Genomic DNA, 17376 nt, shown 5'->3' with positions numbered 1-17376 from the left:
CAACAAAAAAAAACTTGCCCCAAACCCATCCAGCAGAGTGACCACATGCGACATTCTGCGTAATACTCTGTACCCATATTCCCCAATCTCTCCACCAAGACAAAGGATGTTCCACCAGGAAAAGATGTTTCCTTTTCTTTAATCTGGAATCACAGCTGATCCTTCAATGAGTCTCTGAGGCTGACTTCTGCTATTTACTGTTACTTACATTGTTGCAGTTACTGTGTACATTGTCCTGGTTCTGCTATTTACATTGTTGCAGTTACTATGTACATTGTCCTGGTTCTGCTATTTACATTGTTGCAGTTACTATGTACATTGTCCCAGTTCTGCTATTTACATTGTTGCAGTTACTGTGCGCATTGTCCTGGTTCCGTTGCCTTTACTCTGTATCAGTTTATACAAACTTCCCAAGTTTCTCTGAGTTCCTCATATTTATCATTTCTCAAAGTGCAGTGATATTCCATTGTGGTCAGAAACCACAATTTTCTTATCCTTTCTTTAATGATGGGCAGCCCCATTGTTTCTAGTTTTTTGCTACTACAAAGTTATTATTATTCAAGTTATATTATTATAATATATTATAAATTGTTAAATTTAAATTATAATTGTAAAGAGTGTTATTATAATTAATACTTTGACACTGATCACATTGACTATTTGGAAGAATATACAGAGTCAAGGGATGGCTGGGTCAAAGATATGAAGAATATAGTGACAGTGTCTCTTTGTGCCTAATTCCAAAGTATTTTCAAGTACCTGTATCTCCACAGGTAACCTCCCAGTATGGACTATTGCTATTAGTGATCATTTTTGCCAATTTAAGGGATGTGGGGTAAAAATTCAGAATTTTTAAGCTGGCATTTTAAGTATTTTTCACATGGCTACTGATAGTTTGCTTTCTTCTTTTGATAATTTTCCATTCATATCTCTTTTCTACTGATTTACAGGAAAATGGCTCTTAGTCATATATATTTGTGTAAATTCTCTGTATATCTTGGATAGCAGGATTTTATCAGAAGTATCTGATGTGAAGACTTTTTTTCTGTCAACAACTATATTGGTTTTGTTTGGGCAAAAACTTAAAATATTTTATGGAATTAAAATGTCTACTTTATCTTTTGTAAGTTTATCTCTTTCCCTTGTTATGAGTTTTCTATCTCACCATAATGGTGAAAAGCACCTCTCTTTGTTTTACTGTAATCTTTTCAGGACATAATCTTTTATATTTAGGTCAAGTATCTGTTTGGAGCTTAACATGTATATGGTGTAAGATGCTGTTCTAAGGTATTTTCTGCCAAACTGGTTTCTAGTTTTCCCAGAAGTCCTTGTTGGAAAGGGAATTCTTTCTCCAGTAGTCTAGGCTCTTGGGCTCAAACACTGGGCTATAGTCACATATGGCTTCTTCTGAGTTTTTTTAATCCAGGGTATCCCACAAATCTAGCTTTCTATTTTTTAACCAGTATCAAGTAGTTTTGAAAATTAACATTTTGTATTTTGAGATATGGTCAATCCATGGCCCCTTCATTCCTGCTTTTTTCTCATTTCTCTTGAGATTGTAGACTTTTTGGGGATCAACTTATTAAAAATTATTTTTTTGTTATTCAATAATGTTCTATGAAATAGTTCCTTAGTAGTGTGATTGAGATAGCACTTAATCTGGAAATGACTTTAGGTTCCCCACGCCTTTCAACTATTCCACAAGCATTTAACTGATACTGGCAGAATTCTGAGCTGGGCACCAAATGGGATAGAAATAACAATGGATATAACTAGAGCCCTGTAAGGTACAAAACCTTTTTCTCTTTCATCTCTAGGTTTGTGGACATTACTGTCTTCTGGTTCTCCTCCTACCTATCTGATTATTCCTTCTCTGTCTCCTTTGTTGAATCCCCATCCAGGTCTCATGCACTAGGATGTTCCCTAGGGCTCTGTCCTGGGCCCTCTTCTCTTCTTCCTCTAGACTTGGTGACCCATCAGATCCTATGGATTCATTATCATTTCTTTGTAGGTGATCTCAAATCTAATAAGCAACCTCAGCTTCTCTCCAACTTTCAGACTGCCTTCAGATGCCTTCCACATCTGGAACTGGGTGAGACATACATACACAGCCTCTATGTGAGCAGAGAGAAGCCTTGTTTGTGAGGGTATGAAAGAAGCTTCCCAGAGCCTCTAAGACTCAGTTTGGTGATACCTTCTCAAAGGAGGGTATTATTTGTAGATATATTAATAAAGGTTGATGGCATACATTAACTGTTAAGTCTAATGAGCTTCCTTGAACAAGTTAGCATATGTCAAGGTAAATGGACTCTAAGTATGCATATGTAGGGCTAGGTGAAAGGCAGCTGTGTAGTACCCTGGATAGAACTGGACCTGAGTTGGAATCTTGCCTTGAATGCTTACTAGCTATGTGATCCTAGGAAACTTAATTCACCTATCTCAAGCCTCAATTTCTTCATCTATAAAATAGGGATAATAATTTTTTCTTTTTTTCTTTTTAATTAACTTTATTTATTTTCAGTGTTCTACAAACACTACCATATAACTTAGATTTTTCCCCCTCCTTCTCCCCTATGTCCCCCTCCCTCCTCAAAACGGTATACAATTTTATATAGGTTCTACATATACATTTCTATTAAATACATTTTCACTATAGTCATGCTGTGTAGAAGAATTAAAATGAATGGGAGAAATCATATAACAAACCAAAACATAATACACACACAAAAAATGATCTGCTACATTCTGCAATTGAATTCCATAGTTCTTTCTTTGGATGTGGAAGGCATTTTGCCTTAAAAGACCACTGGGAATTTTTTTAAGTCCTTAGGACTTAAAGACCATTGGGACTTTAAGTCCTTCATTGTGTTGCAATGAAGTTCCAAGTCTACCAGAAAAAACTCTCGCACACCATGGTTGTTGCTATGCACAAAGTTCTCCTGGTTCTGCTCCTTTCATTCAGCATCAGATCATATAAGTCTTTCCAGGTCTCTCTGAAGTCTTCTTGTTCATCATTTCTTATGGCACAATAGTATTCCACTACATTCATATACCATCATTTATTCAGCCATTCCCCAATTGATGGTCATTCTCTTGATTTCCAGTTTTTGGCCACTACAAAGAGAGCTGCTATAAATATTTTTGTATATGTGGGACCCTTTCCCATTTTTATGATCTCTTGGGGATACAGTCCTAGAAGTGATATTGCTAGGTGAAAGCGTATGCACATTTTTGTAGCCCTTTGGGCATAGTTCCAAATCGCTCTCCAGAATGGTTGGATCAGCTCACAGCTCCACCAACAATGAATTAGAGTTCAACTCTCCCAAATCCTCTACAACATTTATCATCTTCCTGTTCTGTCATGTTTGCCAATCTGATAGGTATGATATGGTACCTCAGAGTTGTTTTGATTTGCATGTCTCTAATCAATAGTGATTTAGAGCATTTTTTCACATGACTATAGATAGCTTTAATTTCTTCCTCTGAAAACTGCCTGGGGATAATAATTATATTAAAACACTAATATAGTAACAATAACCTCTCAATAGGTTATTGAGAGAATCAAACGAGATAACATATGTAAAACACTTTGCAAAGGTTAAGGTGCTCTATGAATGCTGGCTTTTAGAATGCTTCCCTTCTTTACTCCCACTTCTTAAAAACTTGGGGGAAAGATGAGGAGCTCCACTTCAGAAATGTCCTGTTTGATTGGCTAACATGACAAAACAGAAAAATTATAAACACTGGAGATGTGGGAAAATTGGAACACTAATTCATTGTTGGTGGAATTGTGAACTGATCTAACCATTCTGGAGAGCAATTTGGAACTATGCCCAAAGGGCTATAGAACTGTACATACCCTTTGATCAGCAATACCATTTCTAGGTCTGCAGAAATCATAAAAATGGGGAAAGGACCCATATGTTCAAAAATATTTATAGCAGCTCTTTTTGTGGTGGCCAAGAATTGGAAGGGATGTCCATCAGTTGGGGAAATACTGAACAAGTTGTGGTATATGAATGTTCCATAAGAAATGATGAACAGGTGGACTTCAGAAAAACCTTATATGAACTGATAGTGAGTGCGTGAGAACATTGTACTCAGTAGCAGCTATCTTTTTAGATGACTGACTTCTCTAGACTTAGCTCTTCTCAGCAATTCAAGGACCTAAAATAATTCCAAAAGACTCCTGATGGAAAATGCCATCATCATCCACAGAAAGAACTACAGAGTCAGAATGAAAAATGAAGCAGACTATTTTCTATTTTGTTATGTTTTTGTGTTGTTTTGGTTTTCTCGTGGTTTCTCCTATTTGTTTTAATTCTTCTATGCAATGTGACTAATGTGAAAATGTGTTTAATAAGAATGTATGTGTAGAACCCATATAAGATTACATGCCATCTTGGGAGGGAAATGGAGGAGAAAATTTAAACTTATGGAGGTGATTGTTGAAAACCGAAAACTAATTATAAAAAAAGAAATATGGAATCTGAATGCAGATTGAAGCATGCTATTTGCTCTTTTCTGTTTTGTTTTTTCTTTCTTATGGTTTCTCTCATTCGTTTTAATTCTTCTATACAACATGACTAATGTGAAAATATGCTTAATAAGAATGTATATGGAGAACTTATCTTATGGAGAACCCTCTTAGGTAGGGGAGAGAGGTGGACGGAGGAAATGTAAAACTTAGGGAAGTGAATGTTGAAAGGTGGGGGTAGGGGTGAGGGTGGGGGTGGGGGTGTGGACCCTTCAGCCAAAAAGGGAAAGGATCTCCTTGCAGAGGGAAAGCTGGGACTGGAAGAGGAGGTCAAATCTCATTGAGCCCAAGAAGGAAACTGAGATGCGGAGAGGGTCCAGTGGCTGCCCAAGCGTTAAAGTCAGTATTCGAGTCTGGGTCCCTGATTGTCCGCTGGAGCCACGGTTGAGAGTCCTGTAGAAGCTCTGGAGTGACTTCACCGCGAGGGAGACACCAGGCTCCAGCCGCCTATGGGCTCAGGCAGCAGCTGTAGGATCGAACTTCCCGTCTCATCTGCATATTCACAATGCTTTGCATTCTCAGTGGAAACTCACCTTGAGTTTACCCGGGGTGGCGTCTCCTGGGCTGGTGGCTGTTGAAGGCAGACAACATACTCTGGTTTCTCTTCATATCGAACAAATCTTTCGCCTTTTACTAAAGATTTCCGTGGAGAGGAACTAGCAAGAGTTCGTCACCAATTTTTAGAAACCTTGCTTCAGCGAGGTTTTTGTTTTGTGTTTGAAAGAAAGTGTTTTAAACTCTCTGTGAATTCTGAGTTGTGTTTTTACTTTGGTCATACTGCAAGTCGTCTGGCGGTGTAGTTTTGTTTCTTCTTATTATTTATGTTTCTTACAATTGCGCTGTTTACCGAAAAGCATTATTTTATAATGAGAATGTTTTCTGATTCATTTGTAACGTTATAAAGCTGAGAACTGAGCTGGAGTTTATCAGCAAGTTTCTCATTTTCTTTTTCCACCTGTTTCTTTTCGCTCCTACGCGAATGAAAGAGTTCCTCAGGCTCTACTCTTAACTTAAACCGTCACCGAAGTTAGAAATTCCCCAATTCCTCCTTTCTCTCTTCTGTGTCTTCTCCCTCGCCTTGCAGCCTTGGAGCCCAGCGTTTGATATGCCTAGCAGGGAGTCCATCCAGGCTGTCTGGGGGTTAATCAGCTGTCTAGGCTGATTCAAATCCAAACATGATTCCGAATCCTGAGTCATTTCTGCCGGATCAGTGCTGCTTCTAACTCCTCTTCTGATTCTGATTATTCAATAGTGAATTCAATTCTCGCCACTATTCTCTCCCCTCTAATTTATCCTCCACACAACTTCCGAAAGACTTCTCATAAAGCTCAGGTTCTGACCTTATCATTTCCCTGTTTGAAAATCTTCCGCTGCTCCCATTGCCTCCAGGATCACATACAAACTGCTCAGCCTAGCACTGTGACCCTTTTAGTCTGACTCATCCCAGTCTTCTGCCTTGAGATCCTCCGCACACTCTCCAATCTAGTTAAACTGACACGTCACATCTCCCACCTTCACGCCTTTGCACAGTGTGTCTCCTAAACTTGTTCTCTGTCTTTCCAAATTCCTTTCTTGTTAGACTCCTTCAAAGCACGACTCAAACATGGCCATCCACGTAATAAGTTCTTCCCTAATCCTCTCCGTAATTAGTAAATCCTCTTCATACAACTTTGCCTTTAGGTCTGGAACTGCTTGGTGGCTGGAACCCAAAGACTCCTTCATTGATGGTTCCACCGGAACGCAGTGGAAGGTTGTCTCCGAAATCTGGGTTTAGCCTTGTCCTGCTTCACATTTTTATCCATGACTTGCATGAAGGCATCAGACTGGCAGATGACACAAAACTGGGAGAGCTGGCTAACAAACTAGATGACAAAAGTCACCTCCCCCTTCCTGGAAGTCTGGCTCCTCTTAACACAATCCAAGACGACCCAATAGCATTTTGGCGGTCATGTCCCGATGCTGATTTCTTTTTTTTAAATTTTTTAAATTTTTTTATTTTTTAATGTTTAACAATCACTGCCATACAATTGAGATTTTATCCCCCCCTACCTACCCCCCACTACCCCCCTCCCTTCCCACGACTGCATACAATTCTGTATAGATTCCGATGCTGATTTCTCCGAAGCTTGCAGACCAAGCTCAGACCCCAAGCCCAGAGCTCTACGCCTTGCTGCCTTCCTGGGTGTCCTCTAAGCGCTAGGAAGAAAGTATCCCATGACCTGCAGGGAGGGAGGGAAAGAGGGAGGGGCAAGAGTGGACGTTGGCAGGGTGGCCTGGGACATCCTGGCTGCGTTCCCTTCCCTGCGGTGAAAAGGCAGATGGAGCCAAGGCTTTGCACGCAATTCTCCTCTTCCGGGGCTTCAGTTTCCTTCTCTGTGAAATGGGGAGATAGTAGTTCAGCGGCATTTCTAGTTCAGTCCTGGACCGGCTGCCTTCAGACTCGGGCACTCTGGCCCAGGACGCGCCCAAGGCGGGGAGGAGGGGAAAGAGTCCTGTTTTGCATACCCACAAGGCTACGCGGCTCCTCGTGAACTGTCCCGGGGAGAGCATCCCTCTCCCTGACTTTCTCATCTTTCCCCCTCCGACGCAGGGGCATTTGGGTATATTTGGTAGGGGGCAGAGCTTTTTGGGGCCGAGCTGCTCCCGGAGGACTTCTGGGAGGGATAGAGGCTCACAGGACAACATCTGTCACCGTCAGCTAAAGCTGGGATTTTGGTATTGGGCTGGGTGGGGAGGAAATGTGAGGTCATGCTCAGGTTTCTCTTCAGATCGTATAAATCTTTCGCCTTTTACTAAAGATTTCCGTGGAGAGGAACGATTATGGGTTATTACTTAATTTTTTGAAGTCCTACTTTGTGGGGCTCGTAGTTTTGTTTTCAAAATAAGACGCACTTATAAAGTTTTCTTACTGCTCCAGTTATCCAATTCTGTGGTTTCATCTCGCTTTGTGTTTTTGTTATACCTGTTGCTTACGAAATATAAAAATTTGTAGTTGTGTTGAGCAGTTCTGGGAAGTTGGGTTAAATAAAGCGAAGTTAGCGTTTCTCTCAATGTAAGTTTTTATAAGCCTTTGTAAAGGACCTGCCTTGGGGCACTTTATCGTCTTGGAAGGGAGTGTTCACTAAAGTCGGAAAGATGCAGGGAGTAGGCAGCAGCTCATCCAGCCCGTTCTTAAAGAAGAGTGCCTCTTAGTAATCATCCTTCCTGCCTCGAGCAGGGAGCTTACCACCTCCTCCCAATGGAGGTGATGCAGCCTGTTGGGATCTCTGAGAATCCCTGCATAGCTCCTGGCTCTGCCCTCGAAGGCTAAGCACAAGAGAATACTGATTCCTCTCTTTACAGAGCAACCTATTAGATCCTGGAAGATGATCCCATGTCTCCCCCGAGCCTTCTCTCCAAGCTGAACACTCCTTGTTACATGGCATAGACTCCAGTCCTACCCCATCCTCAGTCACCCTTCTCTGGACTCTCCCCAAATAAGCCACGCCCTTAAATCGTCATGTTCACTAGAACTGAACATGGCAGAGCATATCAAGACTCTCACCTCCTTGTTGAGGGGAAGCTCTGTCCCTTGCTACTGACTCATACTCATTTTGTGGGCCACTAAAACCCCCAGATCTTTTTTCAGATAAATTACTCCCTAACTATACTTTCCCCATATTGTATTTGGGAAGTTGAAAAAAAAAATGCTCTAGAAATCACCGATAATTAGAGAAATGTAAATTAAAGTCAACCAAGGTGCCCAAAAAGGGAAATGACAGGGGATGTGGGGAAACAGGGACTTTACTGTACTTGGAGATGCTGCGAACCGGGCCAGCCATTCCGGAAAGAAATTTAAAACTATGCCCCCAAACCTATTAAACTGCATACCCTTTGACCCATGCCCTTTGAGATCTATACAACAAGAAGGTCAAAGAGAGGAAAAAGACTCATATATACAAAAATATTTATAGCAGCTCTTTTCAAAGTGTCAAAGAAATTGGAAACTGAGGGGATATTCATCAATTGGGGAAAGGCTGAACAAATAACTTATGGCATGTGAATGTGATGGCATACTATTGTATGATAAGAAACTATGAAAGGGATGATTTTGGCAAAAACTGGGGAGAGTTATATATATATGAGCTGATGCAAAGTGAAATGAGCAGTACCGAGAGAACAATTTATATAATAACAAGATTGTAAAAAGCAAAATGGAAATATTTAGGGATTCTGAACACCACCATGATCAACTATGATTTCAGAGTATAGAGGAGAAATGCTACTCGTCTCATGACAGAAAGGTGATAGCCTTAAACATGCAGCATGAGACACATTTTTTGGATGTGGCCAAAATGGCAGTTTGTATTGCCCGACTATACTTCTTTGTTACAGAGGTTTTGTTTTCCTTTGGGGGGAGGAGGACTGTAAGAGGGAGGAAAACGAAATGCTTGATAATTGAAAAAAATTAACTTAGAAATCCCTTATCCTAGGAAGTAACTGCAAGTCACGGGAGTTGATTAAGAAAGTGACATGATCAGATATAACCTTAACGTAAATTACTTTGGCAGCAATGTGGATGGTGGACTGGATAGGGAGCGATTTGAGGCAGGATGATCCATTAAGACCTGGTTAAAAGAATCTAGGGAAGAGGTGATAAGGGCCTAAAATAAGGAGTGTGAGTTTCCACAGAAGTTATTATTCGTTGATGAAGTCATTGAGAATAAGTCAGAGACCAAGAAGGGGAGCAGACTGCAGGGGGGCTCAGCCAATCAGGAGACAGACAGTGACCTTCAGAAAACTGCAGAATAGGGACTGATCTGGCCTGAACTGGTTCAGAAATATGACCGGGAATAACCAGATTTCTTCTTTTCTTTTCTTCTAGCTACTTGCATATTAACTTCTCCACCCAGGGGGGAGAAAAAGCACAAAATTAGGCACACTTCATATGTTAGAGAAAGGGGGGGAAACATATTAAGGAGGTATGTAAAGAAGGTGGTGATCTAAAGGGAACAGACCAATCCATCCCTTGATGGGAGGACTTGTTTTGAATTAACTGTATACAGCTCATCTCACTTCTGTACTCAGTGCTCTTCCTTCCTCAAAGGGGTAGTGGTGGTGGGGCTGTTGAGCCTGCTTTGGCCAAGGCATTCTATTCCTCTGAACTCTGCTGCAATCAGATTTCCTTGATACCTCATTAGTATCAAGCGTGTTTCTAACAGGAGCTTTGTGAGTTAGGGAGAAGGGATCAGATGAGAGAAGTGTCTAAGTAGGAACAGTAAGATTTGGCAGTTAGTGGGGGGAGGGGGAGTGAGAAATTGAAAATAATGCAAAAAGTTACAGATCTGGGAGATCAGATGGTGATGTCTGAAAGAATCGGGTAAGTGTAGAAGAGGGTTAGGTTTTGGGTCAGGGGAGATAATTAGCTCAGTTTTGGTTTGACATAGCTCTGGGATATCTGCTCCAATCAGTCAGGTGCCACCATAGCTCAGAGGAGAGACAGAAAGATAGATCTGGGAGTTATTGGTGTAGTGATTATTAGACCCATGGAACTGGTGAGACAGTATATAAAGATAAGATTAGGGGGCCTAGGACAGAGTCTTATTGATTATCACAAAGTTCAGGAGAGGAAGTAATGTCCAACGAGGCTGGAACATACATTGGGGATATGTGGTACAGGGCTTCAAAAGCTAAACAGAAAATTTTGTATTTTATCCAACAGTATGAATTCTTAAACTGTGTGTGTGTGAGTGTGTGTGATGGACTCTCCTTTTCAGAAAAAGATTTTAAAAGGAATAAAACAAAACACATAGGATTACAAAAGAAACCAATTATATGGAAATTGTTATCAAAATGTTAAAAAAAAAATAGTCCCTCACATTTAAGGGACATAATATGGATGATGAACATGAGGAGACTGAAATGAGTGGTAGAGTCAGATGAGACAAGTGTCAAGTCCAGAGAACAGAGATTGATAACTCAGGAGAAGAGGGTGACTTTGGAGAGAGAGAAGACATAGAGGAGGCAGAAGGTGGGAACAGTTTTCTGGCTGGGTTTGGCTGAGAAGGAGAGGAGGGGGTTTTGTTTGTTTTTGTTTTAGTACAGACAGTCTGTTTAGACAGACTTGTGTGTGTTCGTCCTTCATTGCTGAAGAAGACCATGCCATCAGAGAAATGATGATATGACTTGCACTTGACTTTGTTTTGAGTGAAGGAGGTTACCTCCCTGGAAGTGAGTACATCAAAAGGCCTAGCCTAAAAAGGCCAACGTCTCCCACTGCATCCTGGGCTATCTCCAGTCATACTGAGGAATATCAGGTCTCTGGATTCAGAAGAAGGAAGCGAGGCTAGTGACCCTGCAAAGCCCTCCCTCACTCCAAACAAAGTCAAGTGCAAGTCATGTCATCATTTCTCTGATGGCATGGTCTTCTTCGAAAATGAAGGACTAATACAACCTGTCAGACAGACTGGAGCATGTGTGAAGGCAATAGGGAAGGAATAGGGAGAGGTGAAGGTTTGGTGAGAGAGAGAGAGAGAGAGAGAGAGAGAGAGAGAGAGAGAGAGAGAGAGAGAGGGAGAGGGAGAGGACAAATTGCCGGAGAAGCAGGTTGGGTATGAGATCAAAAGAGGAGACAGAAGATTTGGGTTAACTGAAAAAATGTGGAGAATTAAGAACAAAACAGAAAAAAGGGATTGGTTTTGGTAAGGAGAAAGTCATGATGTGTTCAGATCTGGCCTCAGGCACTTACTAGCTGTGTGACGCTGGGCAAGTTAGTTAACCCATATTGTCTCAAAAAAAAAAAAAAAGTATCGTGATGGGGATTCTTTTTGTCTGTTTTTGATGCCGCTGAGCAAACTTTTCTCCTGAATTGTCAGCCTGTTCTCTGGACTTTGCTGCATTCTCCTGGTTCTCATTTTACTGACTTCTCAGTCTCCTCAGTTTTTCACATTTGTCAGAGAAGGAGAGAGAGGAAAGAAGAAAGAGGGGTCTCTGTCAAGGGGTTTGAGGAAGAAGGGGACAGGGGGAGAAGGAATCCAGGTCTAACGGCCCGATTTCTTTGTAAAGGGATGAGGTTCTCAGCTGAGATACAAAAGGAGGAGGAAAAGGAGGCAGGGGGGCTGAAGGAGTGTCAGTCAACAACTGCCATCATTTTTTAAGTCCTCACTATGAGCCAGATCTGTGTTAAGGCCTGGGGATACAAAGAAAGGGGAAAACAGGGTCCCTGTCCTTGGGGACTTCACAGTCTCATGGGGGAGAGAACGCCCAGCTGCCTATGTACAAGGATAAAATGGAGAAAACCCACAGAGGGAAGGCAGCAGGGTTAAGGTTAAGGAAAAGCCTCCTTTGGATTGAAAAGTAGAACTTTAGCTGGGACTTGAAGCTAAAGAAGCCATGAGGCAGAGATGAGGAGGGAGAGCGTTCAAGGAATAGGAGAATGTTGTTTCTCTTTCATTTGTGAAGAAGACCAATGATGTCTGGGTGAGGCCTGGACTCCAATCTGATTTGGATTTGGGTGACTCTTTCACAGTCATCCAAGTCCAATGGCAAGTCCAGGAAGGCTGGCAATGGCCTAGGGTGCAGTGAATGACCTTGGCATCTTCCATGCCTTCTAAGTCATCCACATTGCCTGCTTTAGCTGCCCTCATGGCTGTTGGAACAAATTGTTCTCATTCACACATTCTACAAGGGAATGTCTTCACATGTGTTGTACAGACATCACTTCAACTCACTGAGGGGTTTGACGCCCCGTCAACTATCCTTAACCTGGTTTGGTTTGGCTCATGTGCTGAGATGATCTACCAGGGTGTGATACACCTGCTTCCTGGAGCCACAGGTGAGAATTGGGTGACAGGTGGACACCAGAGGTGGGTGAGCAGCCCTCACAGCACAGGTACTGGTCATCCCTGTACATCCCTTACACCCACAGGGGACAGCCACTGAAAATGCCCAGAGCTGGGGAAAGGAGGGTGTACAGTATACAGTCAGCCGGGTGGCCACTGTGTTTTAACCTTGCTCAACCTTTGGTTACTGTGTCCAGCCAGCCTTTGAACTTAGGTCCAATGCCATCTCCTACAGACTCCTCCCCTCACCTGAGGTCTAATCCCATCTCCCTATGGTGCTATAAAGGGGTGGGGGAGGAGCTTGTTGTTCCGTCCCATTTGACTCTCCCTGACCCCATTTGGGGTTTTCTTGGCAAAGATATTGGAGTGCTTTGCCATTTCCTTCTCTGCCTCATTTTATAGATGAGGAAATGAAGGCCAACAGGGTTAAGTGTCACATTTGAACTTAGGTCCTCCTGACCCCAGTAACTAGGGCTCTACCCCTTGCTACACATAGTTAACTTGGTTAGTCAGCAACTGAACTCTTAACTGAATAAAAGAGCCATGTCTGCTTTAAAAGAAGGAAACAAGCACCTACTCTGTCAGGAGCACTGTGCTAAACCCTTTACAAACATCTCACTTTCATCCTCACAGCAACCCCCTTTTACAGTTGAGGAAAGGTGTATTGGCAAGGGTGGGGGGACAGAAGTAAAGTGACTTGCCCAGGAGAATGGACTTGAAATTCGCTCTTCTGACTCCAGGTACAGATCTCTATCCACTGTCCAGTTCACCTGCACCCCCCTCTCCCGTGGCCAAGCACAGATAGATCCCCTCAGCACTCCACTGGAGACATTCATGCTGCCCCAGAATGACCATGTCCACTAGTTTGGACTCCATTCTTCTCTAACCCCTGGTCTAAGGGGGACATGAGAGACTTTGGCAAATGGTTTGGTAGCTGTCAATGTCACCATCCTTCAGGACAGCATCCTGGTCCCAAAGAGAACTGAAGTTACTCTGGGCTGGCTGTTCCATCTCTCCACACCGTATTTTATAGCTGTGGAAATGGAGACCAAAAGACCAGCTCAGAAGATGCCAACTTGGACATATCTGCAGTACACTCGTTGACCCCAAACCCAGGGTTCAGGGCTTTGCTGCCTGTCGGGGAGTCCTCTAAGCACTTGGAAGAAGATATCTCAGCTCCTGGAGGGAGGGAGGCAGAGGCAAAGATGAACGTTGGCAGGGCTATCTGTGGCTTGGGGGCTGTGTTCCCTTCCCTGTGGTGAAAAGGCCATGCGCTTTCTGCAGATGGGGCCAAGGTTTTATACGCAATTCTCCTGTTCCAGGGACTCAGTTTCCTTCTCTGTGAAATGGGGAAATAGTAGTTCAGCTGCATTTCTAGGTCCAATCCTGGACTGGCTGCCTCCAGACTCGGGCGCTCTAGCCTAGGACAAGCCAAAGACCAGGACGAGGGGAAAGTTGGTTAGTCCTGCTTTGCATACCCACAAGGCTATGCGGCACCTCACGAACTGTCCCGGGGAGAGCACCCCTCTCCCTGACTTTCCATGCTTCCACTTCCGACCCAGCAACTTTTGGAGTATTTTTGAGTGGGGGGGGGGCAAAGTCTTTGTCAGACCGAACTGCTCCCCAAGGATTCGTGGAAGGGAGGGAGGTTCCTGCGACAGCATCTGTCACCGTCAGCTAAAGCTGAGGAGTTGGTGTTGGGCTGGGTGGGGCAGAACACTAGGGTTATACTCTGGTTTCTCTTCAGATCGTATAAATCTTTCGCCTTTTACTAAAGATTTCCGTGGAGAGGAATAATTATGAGTCATTAACTAATTTTTTGAGGCCTCATGTAAGTGAGGCTTAATGTTGTTGTTTCCAATGATAGACAAGTTTCAGTGTGTTAGTTGGGACAGGTTTTGTAATGGCATTAACATGTGATGTACTGTACTTCCAGTGGAGAAATTTTGTCACATTTGTGTCTGCGGTTCTTTATCATGGGAGCTAAGGCTGTGGCTTGACTTACTTGTTAGGTGGCATGAACTCTGATTGCTTCCTGTTTCTAGATGATCCAAGTTCTCCTTATATCTTGATCAGATGAATCTTCCTAATCCTGGTAGACTGTCCAGGTGGCTTCACAGGCACACAATGAGTTCAGAACAACCGCCCGGCAGACCATATCCCTCTTCTCTCCTACACTTTCCTTCAGAGTCTCCCAAACGCTGAGCTAGCTCTGACAATTCTTGAATCAAGCTCATCTGTGCTGACATCCCGATTGGAGAGTACACTGCTACTCTAAAGCATTCAAAATTTCTCCATTTGCTGTAAGTAATGGTTTCACATATGGATAGCGTGATGCTGGTTAGTGGAGAACCTGTGTTTTCTTGGTGTTAACTGTTAGGCCAAAATTAGCACAAGCAGCAGAGAACTGATCCACAGTGTGGTTCATGTCAGCTTCAGAGGCTTCATTGAGTGCACAATCATCTGTGAACAGAAAATCATGCACCAACTCGCCCTCCACTTTAGCCTTGGCTTGTAGCCTTTTCAAGTGAAATAGCTTACCATCAGCGCAGTAGCTGACTGACGCTATTTTTGTCCTCATTGAGGGCTCCTGACAAGAATGCTGAAAACAGCATGGGAGCAAGCACATAGTAGGGCTTCACTCCATTGGGGATCGGGAAAGTGTAAGAGCATTTCCCATTATCCAGAAACCAGGCAAACATGGGGTCATGAAGCTGACGTGCTTCTCTGGGCAAACCAAATTTTGCCCTAATTTTCCACAAGCTCTCAGGACTTCAAAGGCCTTGGTCAGATGGACAAACATCGTTGTAGAGACCCCTGTTATGCTCCTGGCATTTCTCCTGCAGTTGTCAAGCAGTAAATACCACAAAGACCTTCCTTGGGCCACATTTAAGCCACCCTGGCTCTAAGGTAGATGACCATCATCCAGGTGAAGGATCAGCCTGTTAAAGATGACTCTGGCAAGAATCCTGTCAGCAAAGACTGAGAGAGACACTCCCTGCCCCCCCCCCCCCCCATTGTCACAGGACAATCTATTTCCTCACCTTTATGAGATGGACAATGGAGGCATCCTTGACCTTTTGGGGGATAGTCACCTCTTGCCAGATAATCTAGAAGATTTCAGTCAGCTTGGATCCCCTGCCTCGAACAGAATCAGCACCAGGTGCTTTGCCACAGGAGAGGAGCCTAATGGCATTCAAAACCTCATTTTCAGTTGGAAGTGTGGCTAGAGAGGGATTGACTTCAACCTGAGGTATGTGGTCAGTGGCTTCAGCATTGGTTGATGACTGTCTGTTGAGGACACTATGGAAGTGTCCAGTCCATCTCTCCAGTCTTGTCCTAATTACTAACTAATGTGTCTCCATCAGCACTGGTCTTTGGCCCATAAATAGCCTTCAGGGCGTCATAAAAGTGCTTTGGATTGTTACTATCAGCACAGAACTAAATTTCACCTGCCTTCTTATTGTGCCAAGAATCCTGCATCTCTCTAAGCTTTGCTTGTACCTTACTTTGGATGGAGTCCAACACTGCATTCTTAGAGATGGAGGAACTGTTCTGCTGGTAGGCTCTATAGAGTTTCTAGTTTTTCATTTAGCAGCTTCTGCATTTCCCCATCATTTTCATCAAGCCAATCTTGATGTTTGTGAATGTTCTGGCTGGGATGAGTAAATGTGGTGCTGTCCACCAAATCTCTAAGCTGCCCACTCCTTTTCTGCCCCATTCTTGCCAACCATGGGCTGAGTCAGCTTTCCCTGTTCCCATTCTAATCTGCTGACATTGAGTCTTCTGGTGGTCATCTTGCCTTTGAGTCGCTACTTTTGATTGCCTGTTCCTGGGGTCTCAGTTTCTTCATCTGTGTGATGGGGAGATAGTCATTCAGCTGCATGTTTAGGTCCGATTCTGGACTGGCTGCTTCCTGATTTGGGACCCGCCCAAGGTAGAGAGGAGGGGAAAGTTGGTTAGTGCTGCTTTGCATACCCACAAGACTGTGCGCCATAGGGAGGTCTCTTTGGGAGAGCACCCCTCTCCTTGACTTTCCCGGACGTTGGGGGTATATTTTTTTGGTAGGGTGAGTCTTTGTCAGGATGAGCTGCTCCGCAGAAGTCCTGGAAGGGAGGGAAGCTCGTGGGACAGTGTTAGTCATCGTCAGCTTAAGCCAGAGTGTTGGTAGTGGGCTGAATGGGGCGGGAAATTCAAAGTATACCCTGGTTTCTCTTCAGATCGTATAAATCTTTCGCCTTTTACTAAAGATTTCCGTGGAGAGGAACAATTATGAGTTGTTAACCAATTTTTCTGGGCCTCATGAAAATGAGGTATGTATTTTTGTCAGCAAGAAAAGACAACTTTATAAAGTTTTGTAACAACTCTTTTGTCTGCTGCTTCTCGTGTATCTTCAACTTTCTTTTTACTCTGTTCTGCCCACTCTAAAGGCTGGGGTTTGGTTGCCTGTGAATGAAGGATTAGGAGACAAGAGGTTTTCGAGTTCTCCATATGGCTGAATATAATGTTCTTAGGCTGATTCTCTTCTTTCATCTCTCCAAACTTTGCTTGCATTTTACTTTTATAATGGACTTAAATGTTGCCTTTTTAGAGACAGCTGATTTCTAGTTTTTCATTTAGCAGCTTCTGAATTCCCCCATCATTTTCATCAAACCAATCTTGATGTGTTTGTGAATGTTCGTGCTGGGATGGGTAAATTCGGTGCTGTCCACCAAATCTGTGAAAGCTGTTCACCTCTTTTCTGCCCCACTGTTGCCAACCATGTGTTGGCTCAGCTTTCCCTCCAAGTTAGCAACAAACTGTTCCTGCTCTAATCCGCTGACATTGTCTTCCGGTGGTCACCTTGCCTCTGAGCTGCCACTTTTGTCGAATGTGAATATTCAGCTTGGAGAGGATAAGTCTATGATCAGTCTAGCACCACACAGTGTCTTCCTCACAGACATTCTGTCTCATTCTTTGTGATAGATGATTAATTAGACCCCTATGTTATTCCAATCAGTATTAATCAGTTTGATGTGA

At 43.2% G+C, this 17376-nt stretch overlaps 1 protein-coding gene and 4 non-coding genes across 7 annotated transcripts in view; 4 read left to right on the top strand and 1 right to left on the bottom strand.

The window, feature by feature from the left end:
* Nucleotides 1–17376, bottom strand: part of ARMH1 (armadillo like helical domain containing 1) — a 48579-nt gene that overhangs the window by 7474 nt on the left and 23729 nt on the right. The window lies entirely within an intron of this gene.
* Nucleotides 5127–5242, top strand: LOC140530491 (U5 spliceosomal RNA). The gene has a single exon (XR_011975929.1). It is a non-coding gene; the product is annotated as a U5 spliceosomal RNA (small nuclear RNA).
* Nucleotides 7286–7400, top strand: LOC140530493 (U5 spliceosomal RNA). The gene has a single exon (XR_011975931.1). It is a non-coding gene; the product is annotated as a U5 spliceosomal RNA (small nuclear RNA).
* Nucleotides 14085–14200, top strand: LOC140530490 (U5 spliceosomal RNA). Its single transcript, XR_011975928.1, has one exon. It is a non-coding gene; the product is annotated as a U5 spliceosomal RNA (small nuclear RNA).
* LOC140530495 (U5 spliceosomal RNA) lies at nt 16558–16673 on the top strand. Its single transcript, XR_011975933.1, has one exon. It is a non-coding gene; the product is annotated as a U5 spliceosomal RNA (small nuclear RNA).

This window comes from Notamacropus eugenii, chromosome 2, assembly GCF_028372415.1.
Source record: "Notamacropus eugenii isolate mMacEug1 chromosome 2, mMacEug1.pri_v2, whole genome shotgun sequence".
NCBI lineage: Eukaryota > Metazoa > Chordata > Mammalia > Diprotodontia > Macropodidae > Notamacropus > Notamacropus eugenii.
Note: the sequence above shows the minus strand (reverse complement) of the source record. Positions and strands in the feature narration are given on the sequence as shown.